Genomic DNA, 14,480 nt, shown 5'->3' on the forward strand with positions numbered 1-14,480 from the left:
CTGGCATGACCCTGTACTCATTGGTGTATGGTATGGAAGTAGTGTTACCCATTGAAGTTGAGATACCGTCTCTCTGAGTGCTTATTCATAAAGATTCAGATGAGGAACAAAAGATCGAAGCATGAATCACTGCCCTCGTTAATTTGGATAAAAGACGACTACAAGCAACACAAAATATTGTTGCTTACCAGCGTAGAATCGAGAGGGTATACCAAAGTAAAGTTGTTCCTCGACAGTTCAGGGAAGGGGACATGGTAATCAAGAAAACGTTCCACACTCCTACAAACCCACACCCCTTAGACAAGTTCAAACCTCATTGGGAGGGGCATTCGTGGTCACTCGAGTGCATGCAGCCAATTCTTATAAGATCAAGAATCAGGAGGGATGAGAGCTCAACGACCCCATCAATGCGATGTATCTCAGGAAATACTACCCGTAACGAGCTCAAAAGAGTGGTGAAAACCTGAAAAGGCATCAAAAAAAATTAAAAAAAATGGATGTGGTGAAAACTTGAAAGGGCATCATGGGTAAAAAAAAAAAAAAAAAATCTCCAAGATGGAGCTTTTGATTTCAAAACACTCAAGTATAAACAAGTACTTGCAAGTTCCAAGAATACGGCACAAGTAGACCCTGAGGACGAAGACTCCTCCTAAACCCTACAGGTTTCCAACATAACCAACTCAGAAAGATGCGGGTGCGTAATATGAATGGAAAACCGAAGTGACTTCGACGAATCCTGAAAGAACATCGGGACCTCTCCAAGATGGAATCTCAACAAGAATCTAGAGAACTCTTCACAGGATGAAAGCTCAAAAGGTAAAAAGACAACTTCGAGACTGGTGAGTTCTCATGATCCCACAAGGAAATGTTGTCATCATCTTTGGGTAAAATGTAAAATGACCACTTGTAAAAGCGCTTTTTAAAACTGTAAGGCCTGTCCCTTTTAAAAGCACTTTTTTCAATCTGATTGTTAAAACCCTCCATTTCCAAAACCCTTTTAGAAAGGACTTCTTCCATCACTACAAGAGGTTAAACTGTTAGTCGATCTGGCCTCGTTCTCGAAGCCAACATCCTACTCCTGTTATGAAGGCTTGAAACTAGCTAGACACTCCATGGTTGTATGAGTATAACTACCAACTACCACATATCGGAGATGGGTGAACCTCGCCAATAACGATATTGGCTAGTCTAGGAGCATTTTTCTCTCGATTGGATCCCATGAGGCGAAATGAGGCAAGTTCATCCCTGTGTGTGCGTACAATGTCCCAAAGTCCAATTCAGAAAACATCAAACTCGTGCGACGTAAAAGAGCCGAGACAGGATAAACATCAAACTCATGCAACGTAAAAAGAGCTGAGACAGGATAAATGTCAAACTCTTGCGACGTAAAAGATCCAAGACATGATAAGCATCAAACTCATGCACCGTTAAAGAGCCGAGACAAGATAAAACGTCAAACTCGTGTGATGTAAAAGAGCCGAGACAGGATAAGCATCAAACTCGTGTGACATTAAAGAGTTGAGACAGGATAAACGTCAAACTCGTGTGACGTAAAAGAGTCGAGACAGGGATCGTTCAGCCCCGTATGACGTGAAAGGTTGGGTGCATCCAGGGCACAACCACCATATTTCAATGGAAAAATGTCAAACTCGTGCGACATAAAAGAGCCGAGGCAGGTACTGTCTATCCCGTATGACGTGAAAGGTCGGGTGTATACATGGCACAACCACCGTATTAGTTAGAAAAACGTCAAACTCGTGCGACGTAAAAGAGCCAAGGCAGGTACTGTCTATTCCCGTATGACGTAAAAGGTCGAGTGTATCCAGGGCACAACCACCCTGTTCGATGGAAAAATGTCAAACTCATGCTACGTAAAAGAGTCGAGGTAGGTACTGTCTCGTATGAACCAAAAAGGTCGGGTGTATCTAGGGCACAACCACCCTGTTCGATGGATTCCGTCCATCCCCGTATTGATGTAAAAGGGTCGGGTGTATGGTCCATCACTGCATGACACTAAACTACTTATAGGGCTCTATGGTTGCAAGAGTTAAACTGCTAACCAACCTTGTTTTTCAAAATATCTTTCTCTTTTCAAAATTTTCACTATATGTCTTGCGTTTTTCAAAAACTTTAATTTCTTTGTTAAAATTGTAATCTATCCTTACTCCAGGTTCTATTTCAAATCTCCTCCTACTTTTAAAAATTCTAAATAAAAAAAAAAGTCTCAAAAAAAACGAAGGATCTTGGACACCCGTTTATTATCATGATTACCGCGTTGCCGCGATTGTCGCGTTGCTGCCTCATCTCTTACTTCCAATTCGATCAGACAAGTCTCTTCCTATAGACAGCCTTAAGAAACCCTAAGGAGATCAAAGAAAATGTCAATGTTAAAAATTCAAGCTACAAAAACCCCTGAAGTTAAGTGGCATGGCTAGAAAATCCAAATCGAGTTTCAAGCTTGTGTAACTCACCGACATCTCACACCGAAAACCCTAGGAGGAAAAAGACCCTAGGTGGGTGAGCTCCGTGAGTGCAATGACTTAGAGGGATAGTTAGTGTGCCCTCTGACCACGTGACCTTCAGAAGAAATTTAAAATGTCTGCTTTATCTTTGATGTTCACCTGCCCCTTGAACGCCAAAGTGTCAACTTCTATGCCACTCACCTATCCCTCGAAGGACAGGAAGTGCCAAAGAGGGACAACTGTAGACACCCCATTTTAAATATGGCAAATTCTATAATTTTTTGAACCCTTAAGATCACGTTATCCTAGTAGACCCAATTTAGTTACTCCAAAACTACTCAAATCCTGTCCCAATTTGAAGTAGATCCGAAGAGCTTTCTAACAGTCCAAGCATCACTTGAATCGGACCCATGGATAAAAATATATAATAAATGACAATTTAATCCCTATGAGACCCTACTGTCAAGCCACGAGCCGGGCTATAACGAGCCCAACAGGCCCAGACGCAGGCTTATGATGCAGTCAATGCATATGATGATGCAGTAAATATATATATTTTTAATTAGATAAGGCTAAAACTTCAAGATAAATCCAAAAAAATTCAAAAAAAACTCCAAAAAATTTAGAAAAAATCACCAATTGAATCTTATAAATGCCCCCTCTCCCTAACCCAAAAAGAAAAAAAAAGTCCAAAAAATCCTTAGAAATTCCCAAAATTAGGAAAATTATCCAAAAATACCAAAAAATAGTAAAAACCCTTAGAAAATTCTTAAAAACTTAAGAAAAATCCCCAAAAATCTAAAAAATTAGAAAAAATCTCAAACTTCATATTCAACCTTTGGAGATCACAAAACCCTTAGGAAACTAAGGAAATTCTCCTCCAAAACCAGAGAAAAGACCGACAGCTTTAGAAAAATCTCTAGATTGAAAACCCTAGAGAAGATAGAAACCCTAGCCTCCTGAAGTCCTAACCCCCAAGACTGAGAAAACTTAGACCTATGGCACAAAAACCCTAGATCAAAACTAAAATTAGGGCACAACAACTCTAGATCTAACCTTTTACATGAGAGATCTACTGATCAACATCCGAATCAAAGAGGCAAAGAGAACCGGTTCTGATACGAGCGAACCCTCGAAGGCTCGGGAATCCACGGCCATCCGACCCAGTTTGGTATTATTTCTTCCTCTCTCTTTCTTCTTCTTTTTACTGTTTTGCTTCTTTTATTTATTTTTTATCTGTTAACTTGTCTTAAAAATCATATTTTAATGCTCTAGATCATGCTAGCTCTACCACTGATCTGAAAGTAGATTTGCTTGTTTCCGGGCAAATCTGGCCTCAGATCTGAATTCGATCAGTCCCACTTTCTCTACCACTTTATTTACGTCTTTTTAATTAGTTTAAAGTGTTAAAATTTGAGAGATCTTCATCAAAAAATTTGTTAGATTTTCATCGTAAACAACAACGACTAAAGAAAATACAATTGAGGTGGTCCCATCCGACATACTTATCGGGACGGTCTCATCTAATAAAGAAGACCCTACAGGGGCTGCCTCACCAAACCACTTGATAGGGGCACCCTCAATAGATGATGATATTATAGCAGAGGTAATTGGTGAGGCCCATGCCTTATTTGACGTCTCCCACATGTCACAAATTCATTAACCATTGTAGACCAACCTGAAATCCTAGATGAAAAAGATCATCGAAAAGGGTGATCGTTTGCTCATTCCTCTCAAATAGCCAAGTGAGGCATCCATGCTCTGCTTAAGCATGATACTCCATTAATGGCCTAAGGAGTCAAAACAAAAGAAAAAAGTTTAAGTAACTGATAAAGAGACTAAGGGCCTCTTTGATAATTGGAAGAAAGTTCATGAAATGTAAATTGAAAGTTTCTGAAGAACTATAAATTAGAAGTTACTTAAGAAGTTCCTGGTTTTTATGTTTGATAACCTTCCTGGGAAGTTAAAAAGTTGATGGTTTCTGTGTTTGATAACCTCCTGGGAAGTTAAGAAGTTCCTGGTTTCTGTGTTTGATAACCTCCTAGGAAGTTAAAGAAGTTCTGAGTATCTGTATTGGATTAGCTTTAAATATGTAAGATGTAAAATGTTAAAATTGAGACCTAGATATTATTTATTTATTATTAATTTGTAGAATATCATTTTTTGAGATACAATATCAATTGAAAGTAAAGTACGTTGGATTTAGAGAGTGTGTGTGTGTATGTGTTATGAGAGAGATTTTTATTGATGAGTGAGAGAAGTGTCCTAGAGAGAGAGATATGTGTACATCAATTGAAGCAGATGTTGCATGATAAACTTCATTGGGCCTCAAAATTAAAGCTGTTTGTAGACAATGTCAAGCACAAACTCAATTCAATATTATGTACCAAATCACTAGTTTCCTAATCAATTGTCTCAAAATAGAAATCAATATATTTTCTTAACTATTGTGGGTATACAATTTGTTGAGCCTTTTTACAAATATGAAGTGGAATAGATGTTTAAATTTCATAAGTAGGTTGTCGATGACTTTTTCTTAAACTGATTGCAAACTCTCTCGCTCTCTCGCTATTCCTCACACACATGTGTACACACACATGTGTACACACACATGCATATTCATATCTATCGACGGCCATGGCAATTGTGGATTTGGTTTTCTGTATTCTATTGAATTGTGCCATAATAGCTTCAACACAATATACAAACACACATGCGTAATTAATGCATCCATATGCAAGCAAAAAGAAACCAGCCCATTTAATAATAACCTGTAATAGCTTGAACACTACTTAGACATAAATTCACCACTAATGCATCCATATCCCAACCTCAAAAATATATCTCATTCACCAATAAAATAACATTGTTGTTTGTCCCACAATATTCCCAACATTAACAAAAAAAAAAAGATTTAGACAACAATTAGACTTTAATGAAAGGAAAGACTAGATTCTTAGGAAGATAGTTTTGAGATGCCGAGGTCCCTTGAGGAAGACATCAGCACCTATTTCTTGCCCCTTCCACATGGCTTCAATCTGAAGCATCCATGCCAAATATCTTCTCCAATTCGTTAAAGTATATTGGCAAAAACTTGCCTCTGTACTTTGTCACATAGGCATGACCCTAAACATGCCTTCACAAAAAGAAAAAAAGAAAAAAAAGAATAATAAGTATGGTGTATACCTGGACAAGGGAAATCCATGAGTAAAAATAACGAACGGGCATGGTCATGAAACCATGAGTAAAAGAGTTACGTAAAAATAAAAACCCCGGCACTGTGAAAACCCCAAAAAAGGCACAGTGAGTAAAAACGGAAAAATAAGGGTGCATGTGGCCGTAAGGTTATGGGTAAACGAGCCCCAAATAAAAGCTAGGAAGTTGGTTAAAACCGTCTCTACGGCTCTGCTTCCCAAGTCCAAGTGAAAATCTGTAACGGACACTTGGAATAATAAACATGTTGATGTAGTGTTCACCTCTATAGGCGGCTTCAGCCCACATTCTGCAAAGAAAAAAACCTGGGGTTACAATACCAAGACCCAAAAATATGAGTTTCAAGAAGATTCCAACAGCCTGAATCCATTTGTAAAAAGGACTCGAAGGATAGAAGACTCGCCAAGAAGGCAAGACAAGTCTCATGAAGAAGAGAACCATTCCCAGGAGGTCACTAACGCACTCTAAGATGCTAAAGGTGCCCCAAGAAAGCTAAGTCAGCCAGACCTTGGACATGTTATAAAGCAACAGGATTGAGCCCTCAAGGGTCGCCTTGACAAAGAAGAGAGGTATCCTAATTGTTGAAACTGCTAACAGTAAGCCAGGGTTCTACCCAAAGCCGGTCACCTCGATAAACTGAGGTACTCTGCCCACCAACCAAAATCTGATACGAAACGCAGACGGCCGCCAACAGAACACCATCCAGAATAAACAACAAAGCAAACAAACCGAGAATAAATGGGGAAAATGCCCTTAAGCATGGCACTTCACCCCCAGACGGGCCTAATTTTGACCAACGAGATCCGTAAAAAATCCTCAGCTGTCAAAATCACAAACAGACCACGCGAGTGTGACGACTTTGATAGGATCCCTAAAAAAAGTCTCTTCTCCCCCTAAAGTCTCCATGGATTGACCTGTAAATTGCATCCAAACATCTGAGCATCCTAGTTACGGCATTACGTGGATCTCCTCAACATTCATGTGGTCTTGTGGTTAGGAAGAAAAAACTAATAAAGCCGAAGGAAATTTTTTAAATGTTGTCCTTCTCGCTTCTCTCAAAGCACAACATTCAGTGGAACAATCTGTTTGAAGACATTTTTCAGCACCTTGGGTCCCCGACGCGGAATAAAAGAGAAGTTGGTCAATAAAGCTCTAATATACACTGGAATTCCCGACAGTCTCATACTTACCCCCTAACGGGTAAGTTGTAAGCTGTGTTCAGAGGGGAATTATTGTTTATCATTGGCCTCTATGGTAGAATCAGTCGGGGAGGCCCGAGACGCGGTGGTTTACCCTGTGGCAGATGTCAGCGGCTTGAGTCTGCTTATCTCCAACTCATGATCTTAGCCGATACAAAGGTAACCCATTTTTCCAATTCTATAGTTCGATCTATAATTTTCCTAAGCACTCTAAAAGGCCACCTGTTATGTTTCGTTACAATCCGACATGTCTAAAGCAGCGCAGACAAAGAAACAATTTTGGAAAAATCAGCCTCTAGCACCTTGAAACGGACCCCGTAACTAGAACTCTATTTTCAGTGTGTCACCACTGCCATTGGATCTGGAACAGTTGAAAACCCCTACGGATCAAATTTCGACTTAAACAGACGTTTCAAGACAAAGTTATGGGTACAATATTAAAAAGGGGTGGGCCTCATGCTATTCCCGTGCGACCTACCTGCACCAATCTCCTTTAAAGGAAACTAGTTTGCTCAGTCACAAGCAGCAACTTTAAAGACTCGTACCTCACTCATCTTGAGTCGGATCTTGCACAAATTTGGTGACCGTGTTCGTCTCGTCAAGATGAGCATTTTGATATATGGCACGTTCTATGACGATACTCAGGTAGGGAGAAAAACTAGATAGAAATTGGCAATTTGTGGAGACAGTTACAGAAAATTCAGCAGCAATACACCTCGCTCGAGCGACCATATCACGGCGGTGGCATACCCGATCGATGCGAGACCAATTGCATTATGTATGTAAGGTCTGAGGCTATGTTTGGTCTGAACCCCGTGTACGACGAACGGCTGGATTCGGCATACGAAGGCATCAAAGTTGCTACCAATTTCAGCCGTCAGATTTCAAGATCCGACAAAAAACCCAAAACGACGAAATCTACGTCCGAGCATGAAATCGAGCTGCTTTGTTGCAACATAATCATGACGGCAGGCTCAGTACAATTCAGAGAAGAAATTAAAGAAACACATCAAGAAATAAGCACACTATCAATCAGAATTTTTCAAGATCTATACAAATTTCGAGTCGCACAATCATGGCCTACAAACCCAATCCGTGGCTCGGAGTTGGTATCAAATCGATCGTCATGCCGAGCCTAACAATAAAGTAATCATCTTTCATCCAAATGGACACCGGAGCAACCCCGAATCATCCATGGAAGATCACACACGTTATAGGGTAGCAATAGGGACTGTTTTGGAATTTTATATATTGTTGGGCAGGGGCAAAACAGTCTTTTTGCACCCATTTTTAGATTTTATTTTAATTTAATTAAATTGTAATTATCATCAATTAGACGAGATTTTGGGCATCCACCCATGTTTGGGCCTAATTCTATAAATACATGCTAAACCTAATTGTAAAACATTATTCGATCTCATGAATAAAATTTGAGAGTTTTCACATTGAAATTGTGGGCAAGTCTTGGAGAGAGAGCGAGCGGAGAGAGAAGAAAAATTCAGGTACCCTTTGGTGAATGTAACTTTCTCGCTCCTCCTCTCTTCTCTCTCTCTCCTCCTCTCTTCTCTCTCTCTCCTCCTCTCTTTCTCTCTCCTCTTATTTTCTCTCTCCTCTCGTATATCTCTTTCTCTTTTCTCTCCCTTTCCTGATCTTCTTTATTCACTTTCTTGCTCTCCCTTCTATCTTTCCTTTCTCTTTCCTTGCTTTCCTAATCTCGTTCTTCTTTCTTTCCTCATGTTCTCTTCTCTCTCTCTTCTCCATTCATGCATGGCAGAGCCTATTGCTGGGTATGATGTGCTCCTACCTCTGAAACATAAACAGTGTGCCGGGCCTTAACCCAAGTGGAGGGATGGGCCTCTGTCCAAGTTCCTCTGTCTCTTCTTCTATGTCATGGACGGGGGAACCCAATCGCGCTCCATGTCTTCTCTCTCTTATCTCTTCTCTTATGTCATGGACGGTGAAAGCTCATTGTCGTCTATATTTTCTCTCTCCTTTGTCATGGATGGCAGAAGCTCATCGTCGTCCATGCTTTCTTTCTCCTCTGTCATGGATGGCGGAAGCTCATCGTCGTCCATGTTTTCTCTCTCCTTTGTCATAGACGACGAAAGCTCATCACCATCCATATTTTCTCTCTCCTTTATCATGGACGGTGAAAGCTCATCATTGTCCATGTTTTCTCTCTCCTTTATCATGGACGGCGGAAGCTCATCGCCATCCATGCTTTCTCTCTCCTTTGTCATGGACGACAGAAGCTCATCACCATCCATGTTTTCTTTCTGCTCTGTCATGGATGGTGGAAGCTCATCATCGACTATGTTTTCTCTCTCCTCTGTCATGGACAACATAAGCTCATCGTCGTCCATGTTTTCTCACTCCTCTGTCATGGACAGCAGAAGCTCATCGCCATCCATGTTTTCCCTCTCCCCTGTCATGGACGACAGAGCCTCATCACCGTCCATGTTTTCTTCTTTTCTCTCTCTCCTCTATCATGGACGGCGGATCCCATCGTCATCCATGCTCCTGTCTTTCCCCTCTCTCTCATTTCATGGACGGTGGAACCTCATCACCGTCCATATTTATCTTCTCTCTCTTTCTCTCTCTTCCTTCTCTTCCTTCCTTCTTTCTTCTCCCTACTTTCTCTTCTTTCTCACTGCTCTTCTCTGCTTCTTCTCTTCTCTCTTCTCCGCTCTTCTAGTCCCTTCTTCTTTTTCTTCTTCTCCCTCTTTCTTCCTTCTCTCTTATCTCTCTTTCTTTTCTCCCTCTTTCTTCCTTCTCGCTGATATCTCCTTCTTTTCTCTTCTCTTTCTTCTCCTTCTCTCTTTCCCTCTCGTTTGTCTCTGATAACTCCCTATTTAAAAATGACCACATCACATAATTGGCCAACCAATCCAGTATTGATTGGAAATATTCGTCCATGTACAACCCAAGGGAAAATGTCCAAGCAGAAGCCTTCAATAAAAGCCTCTGCAAAATCCTTAAGATAACAGTTAAAGAAATCCAATAAGATTGACACGAGAGACTGTTAGAGGCCCTATGGGCATATATCTGACAACTAGGAAGATTGCAACCAAAGCAACTCCATATTCATTGATCCACAAGGCTGAAGCCGTTCTGCCCCTTGAGATTCAGTTACCCACTCTGAGATTAGCAGTCTATTATGGGTTAACCAATGATGAGCAGGTTAAGCTTAAGTACAATGAGTTGAATGAACTCAGTGAAAGGAGGCTTATCGCATAACAAAAGTTGGAAGCTTATCAGGTAAGGATGAGTAGGGAATTTGACAAGAAGGTTAGGTTGCATTCCTTCAAACTAGTAGATTTAGTTTTAGCCTTGCAGCACCCTATTAGAGAGCGAAATCAAAATTTCAGCCCAAATTGGTGACCCATACATAGTTAAGTAGGCATATTCCACATGAGCATACATGTTATGCAATGAAACAGGAGAAGATGCCATGCCCCTGATCAGCGGGAGGAATCTAAAGAAATATTACCCTTGAAAAAATAAGCCCACGCTACAAGACTTTAAACTGTCAACCACATGACGGTTTGTGTAATGACCATCAGGGTCGAGGTATAGATGCTTGGTACTACCATAATATGCCATCAACGCTCGTCCCCAACCAATCCCTGTCATATATATAGTCCAAGTCACAAGGTTATAAACAGATCGGTGCAAGTTGAAGTTCATAGACACAATAGCCACAATATGTTGTGGACATGAACCACTCCATATATAGTCCATGCCTCAAGACTATAAACTGGTTAGTGCCCATTGAAGTTCATGTTTGGGATACCCACCATATACTGTGAGCATGTACCACCATCTGGTTAGCCACCATATGTTGTTAGAAGATTAACCATTCGATTACAGGTGTCCAAGTTCACTAGTATAGGTGATTGGAGCCTTGGCGAATGGTTAAATACCATTCCTTCACACATGATGATTGAGATACATAGGATGCTAACATATGCTACCAAATACTGGTCATTCATACCTTCAGGGGGCATACACCTAAGCCACATACAGTCCATGATGTATGACTTTAAACTCCTATCGTATAGTATGTGATGTATGACTTTAAACTACTTGTCTATGATGCATGACCCTTAGAACTGTTCTTCATGAGGTCCATGAAGTACGACCTAAAACATAGCCACATAATCCTTCTTGTATGATTATACACTACATAGACTCTTGCAGTCTTATGACTCCAAGCATTGGCCACACATACTCTATCACGGTATGAAACGCTCGAACACAACCCCCACTCCCTCTCATTGATATGAGAAAGAAGGCAGCCCCAACTGGATCTACAATCAAGGTTGTGATTCGTTTTCATACCATGAAATGCTGCGAAAAGACCTTTGAGATTTTGGGCATGATGGCTACAAAATTTAAAGACTATAGTTTAAAAAGATGGTGAAACACACACCATCATGCACACATTATAAAACCAAGATCGAAAAGGTAACTATATATATATATATATATATATATATATATATATATATATATATATATATATATATATATATATATAAGATAATCTAAAGTTCACAACCCTTCAAATTACATAGGTTAGTGATAAAATGAGTTGTGAACGGTGGATTCACTAACTTTGTCGTTTTTTTCTTAAAAAAAATTACTTTTGTGATATCTTGCTCAATAAGTAAGAGTATTTTTGTAATTATCATTACAAGACAAGGAGTACTTTTGTCATCTCCAAAAGGGATAAAACTGAAATTTTTACTAAAAGACAATGACACTCTACAAATAAAGTTCTAGGACACTAACTTCCAAAATGTTATTGTCCTTTTGTAAAAATTTCAAATTTGTGTTTACTTAATGGTTAAGTTACTAATTAAAATAATTTTTAAACAAAAAGTAATGATCTTTTTTTTATAAATACACCTATTACAACTCCTTCTAGCATTGACCTTCGTATCTTGAGGAGTTGTTAACTCTAGGCAAACCCTATATATATATATATATATATATATATATATATATATATATATATAGCAATGATTTCTTGTAATAATTGTACAATAATATGATACAACAACCTTCAAAAACTAGTTAGGGCTATTTGTTTGATCCAAAATTTGAAATATACACTATTTTCATTCTAATGAACAATCACAAAAAATAAACGCAACCTAGAAAGTATATTTTTAGCTCAATTAACATATGTCGTCTATTTTGGTGATATACTTAGATCTAGGCTTTAGAAGGATTTTTTTCTTTACCAAAATTTTTAGATAGCTTTATTATGATTAGATGAACAATATTAAAAAAGTCAAAAATTATTTTTAGTTTGTAAATGCTAAGATCTTGAAATTTACCAAATGAATGGCCTAGATTCGTTGTTGGATGGGACTCATTTTGACCATATCTAGGGTTCGAACTGAACTTTTTTTCTTTGTGATTGATTATTGAGATAAAGAGAGTGTGTATGTAAAATTTTGGGTCATACAAATACCACAAACATAGTTTTTTAGAAGTGTCGTTGTATTATATTATGATACAACCGTTGCATGAAATCATTGCCCTATATATATATATATATATATATATATATATATATATATATATATATATATATATATATATATATATATATATATATATATATATATATATATATATATATATATATATATATCCATGAGATAAAATAAGAAATATCAAATGGTTCAAATTATCTTGTTTATAAGAGTGAAAATGGGTATGTGTCAATGTTAACAATCTCATAAGCATCATTCCCACTCCTTTATTCGGCGAAACGTCTCTTCAGTACGTTTCTCCACAGTCTCTTTGATCTTAATTGCGTTAGGACCCTTGCTTCCAAGAGATTATAAACGTAATTGTTTATACTCGAAAGTGTGAACAATGAACTTTGCCCTAGCCTTGGTTTCATGTGTAAATAAGTCGAAGAGTTGGAAGATAATGCGTCCCATCAAATTGCACTCCGAGGGAGAGTAGGGTCAAGCCAGCTTCCCTCCTATTTCATCCTTGGAACTCAATAAAAAAAGCTTTCGAAAAGGGGCCTGGTGATAAAAAAGAAATTTTAAGAAGAAGCTGTTTAGAAAAGGAACAAGAGATGACAACTACAAATAAATGATCAAGATAGGAAAGTATATATAAACAGGGTTAAAGAATCTAACTATGAAATGTAAGAAGAATAAGAATATGAAGAGCATGGAGATAAAGATATCTAGCGCATGGTCCAAGCTAAAAATGCATCATATAAAATGAAATAGATAAGACTATAGAGATAATGAAATGAATATGAAGAAGAAAGACAAGAAGATCTCTACTTGAGCGACAAAGAGATATCAATATAAGATGGAAATAAAAGTAATAAGATAACATGGGAAAAAAGAAATAGAAGAAAAGGGGGGTGAGACTAATATTATTAGATGATATGCAAGGAGAGTAACAAAGATAATTAAAAAGAGGGATAGAAGGAAAAAGCGTTAAAAAAGAGTGCTAGATTAAACGAGATAGAGAGGAGGAAAAAATGAAACATTAAAAGAGAGAAGAGGGGTGGATAAATATGAGTCAATAACAAGGGACAATGATTAACATAAAGAAAGTAAATACAATAAGAAGAGGAAAAAAGAGACTAAGCTATTGAACGAAACATGCGGTAAATACCAACACAAGTGCAAGAGAAAGAGAGAAGGGAATAGAGGGAGATAGATGTAAAAGAAAATAATGATGAACTAAACTATAGAATGCAAAATGAAGCCAAAGTAAATACAAGGAGGGAGAGAGAAAGACTTAAGTTACAAGATGAGAAGAAATAAATAAAAAGAGGGTAAATACAACCAAATAAGAAAAATGAACACTAAACGAGGAAAATGGGAGAGAAGAATGAGAGAAAGAGAGAGAGGACTAAATGCAAAGAAACAAGAACAATGAGTACAATATTAAAGAGGGACAAGGGGAGTAAATATAACTAAGGTAAATAAATGCAACAAGGAGATGACAAACAAATACTAAATGGAGAAGATGAGAGAGTTAGATCATAAATGAAGAGAACAAAAGGGGGAAACATAAATGCATCTTATCACGGGGAAAATAAATGCAAAGAGGAAAAAGAGGCTAATGCTACAAATAATTGAAGAAGAGAAAGAGAAATAAATACTATTACAAAAGGGAGATCAATACTAAAATGAAAAGGAAGATGGGACGGAAAGCTAAATCACAAAATGAAGTAAAGAAGAAAGTCATAACTATAATTAATAAATGAAAATAAATACTAGAAAAACAAAATAAAGAAGAAAGAAAACAACATTTAGGCCGTGCTCCTAAGCCCGGCGCCCATAGTCAACGTCGATTAAGATCGATTTGTTGTATAGTCAATCCCGAATTTTTTGGTTTTTAACAGGGCAAATAGAAATAGGAGGAAGAGTACCCCGAAATTCGGATTATCCAGACCTCGTTTGGTTTGATAAAGTAGCTTGATGGGATTAGAAACTTAGTTTTGGATTTGGAGGTTTAGATAGAATGGGGTTTTGCTGAAATGGGCTCACCTTGGGGCTTTCTCACAACCTCAAGCTTGAGCTCAAGATCAAGGGAATTTGTGCACAATATAAAC

Source organism: Amborella trichopoda, chromosome 2, assembly GCF_054954075.1.
Source record: "Amborella trichopoda isolate Santa Cruz 75 chromosome 2, AtrichopodaSantaCruz75HAP2 v2.0, whole genome shotgun sequence".
In the NCBI taxonomy this organism is placed as follows: domain Eukaryota; kingdom Viridiplantae; phylum Streptophyta; class Magnoliopsida; order Amborellales; family Amborellaceae; genus Amborella; species Amborella trichopoda.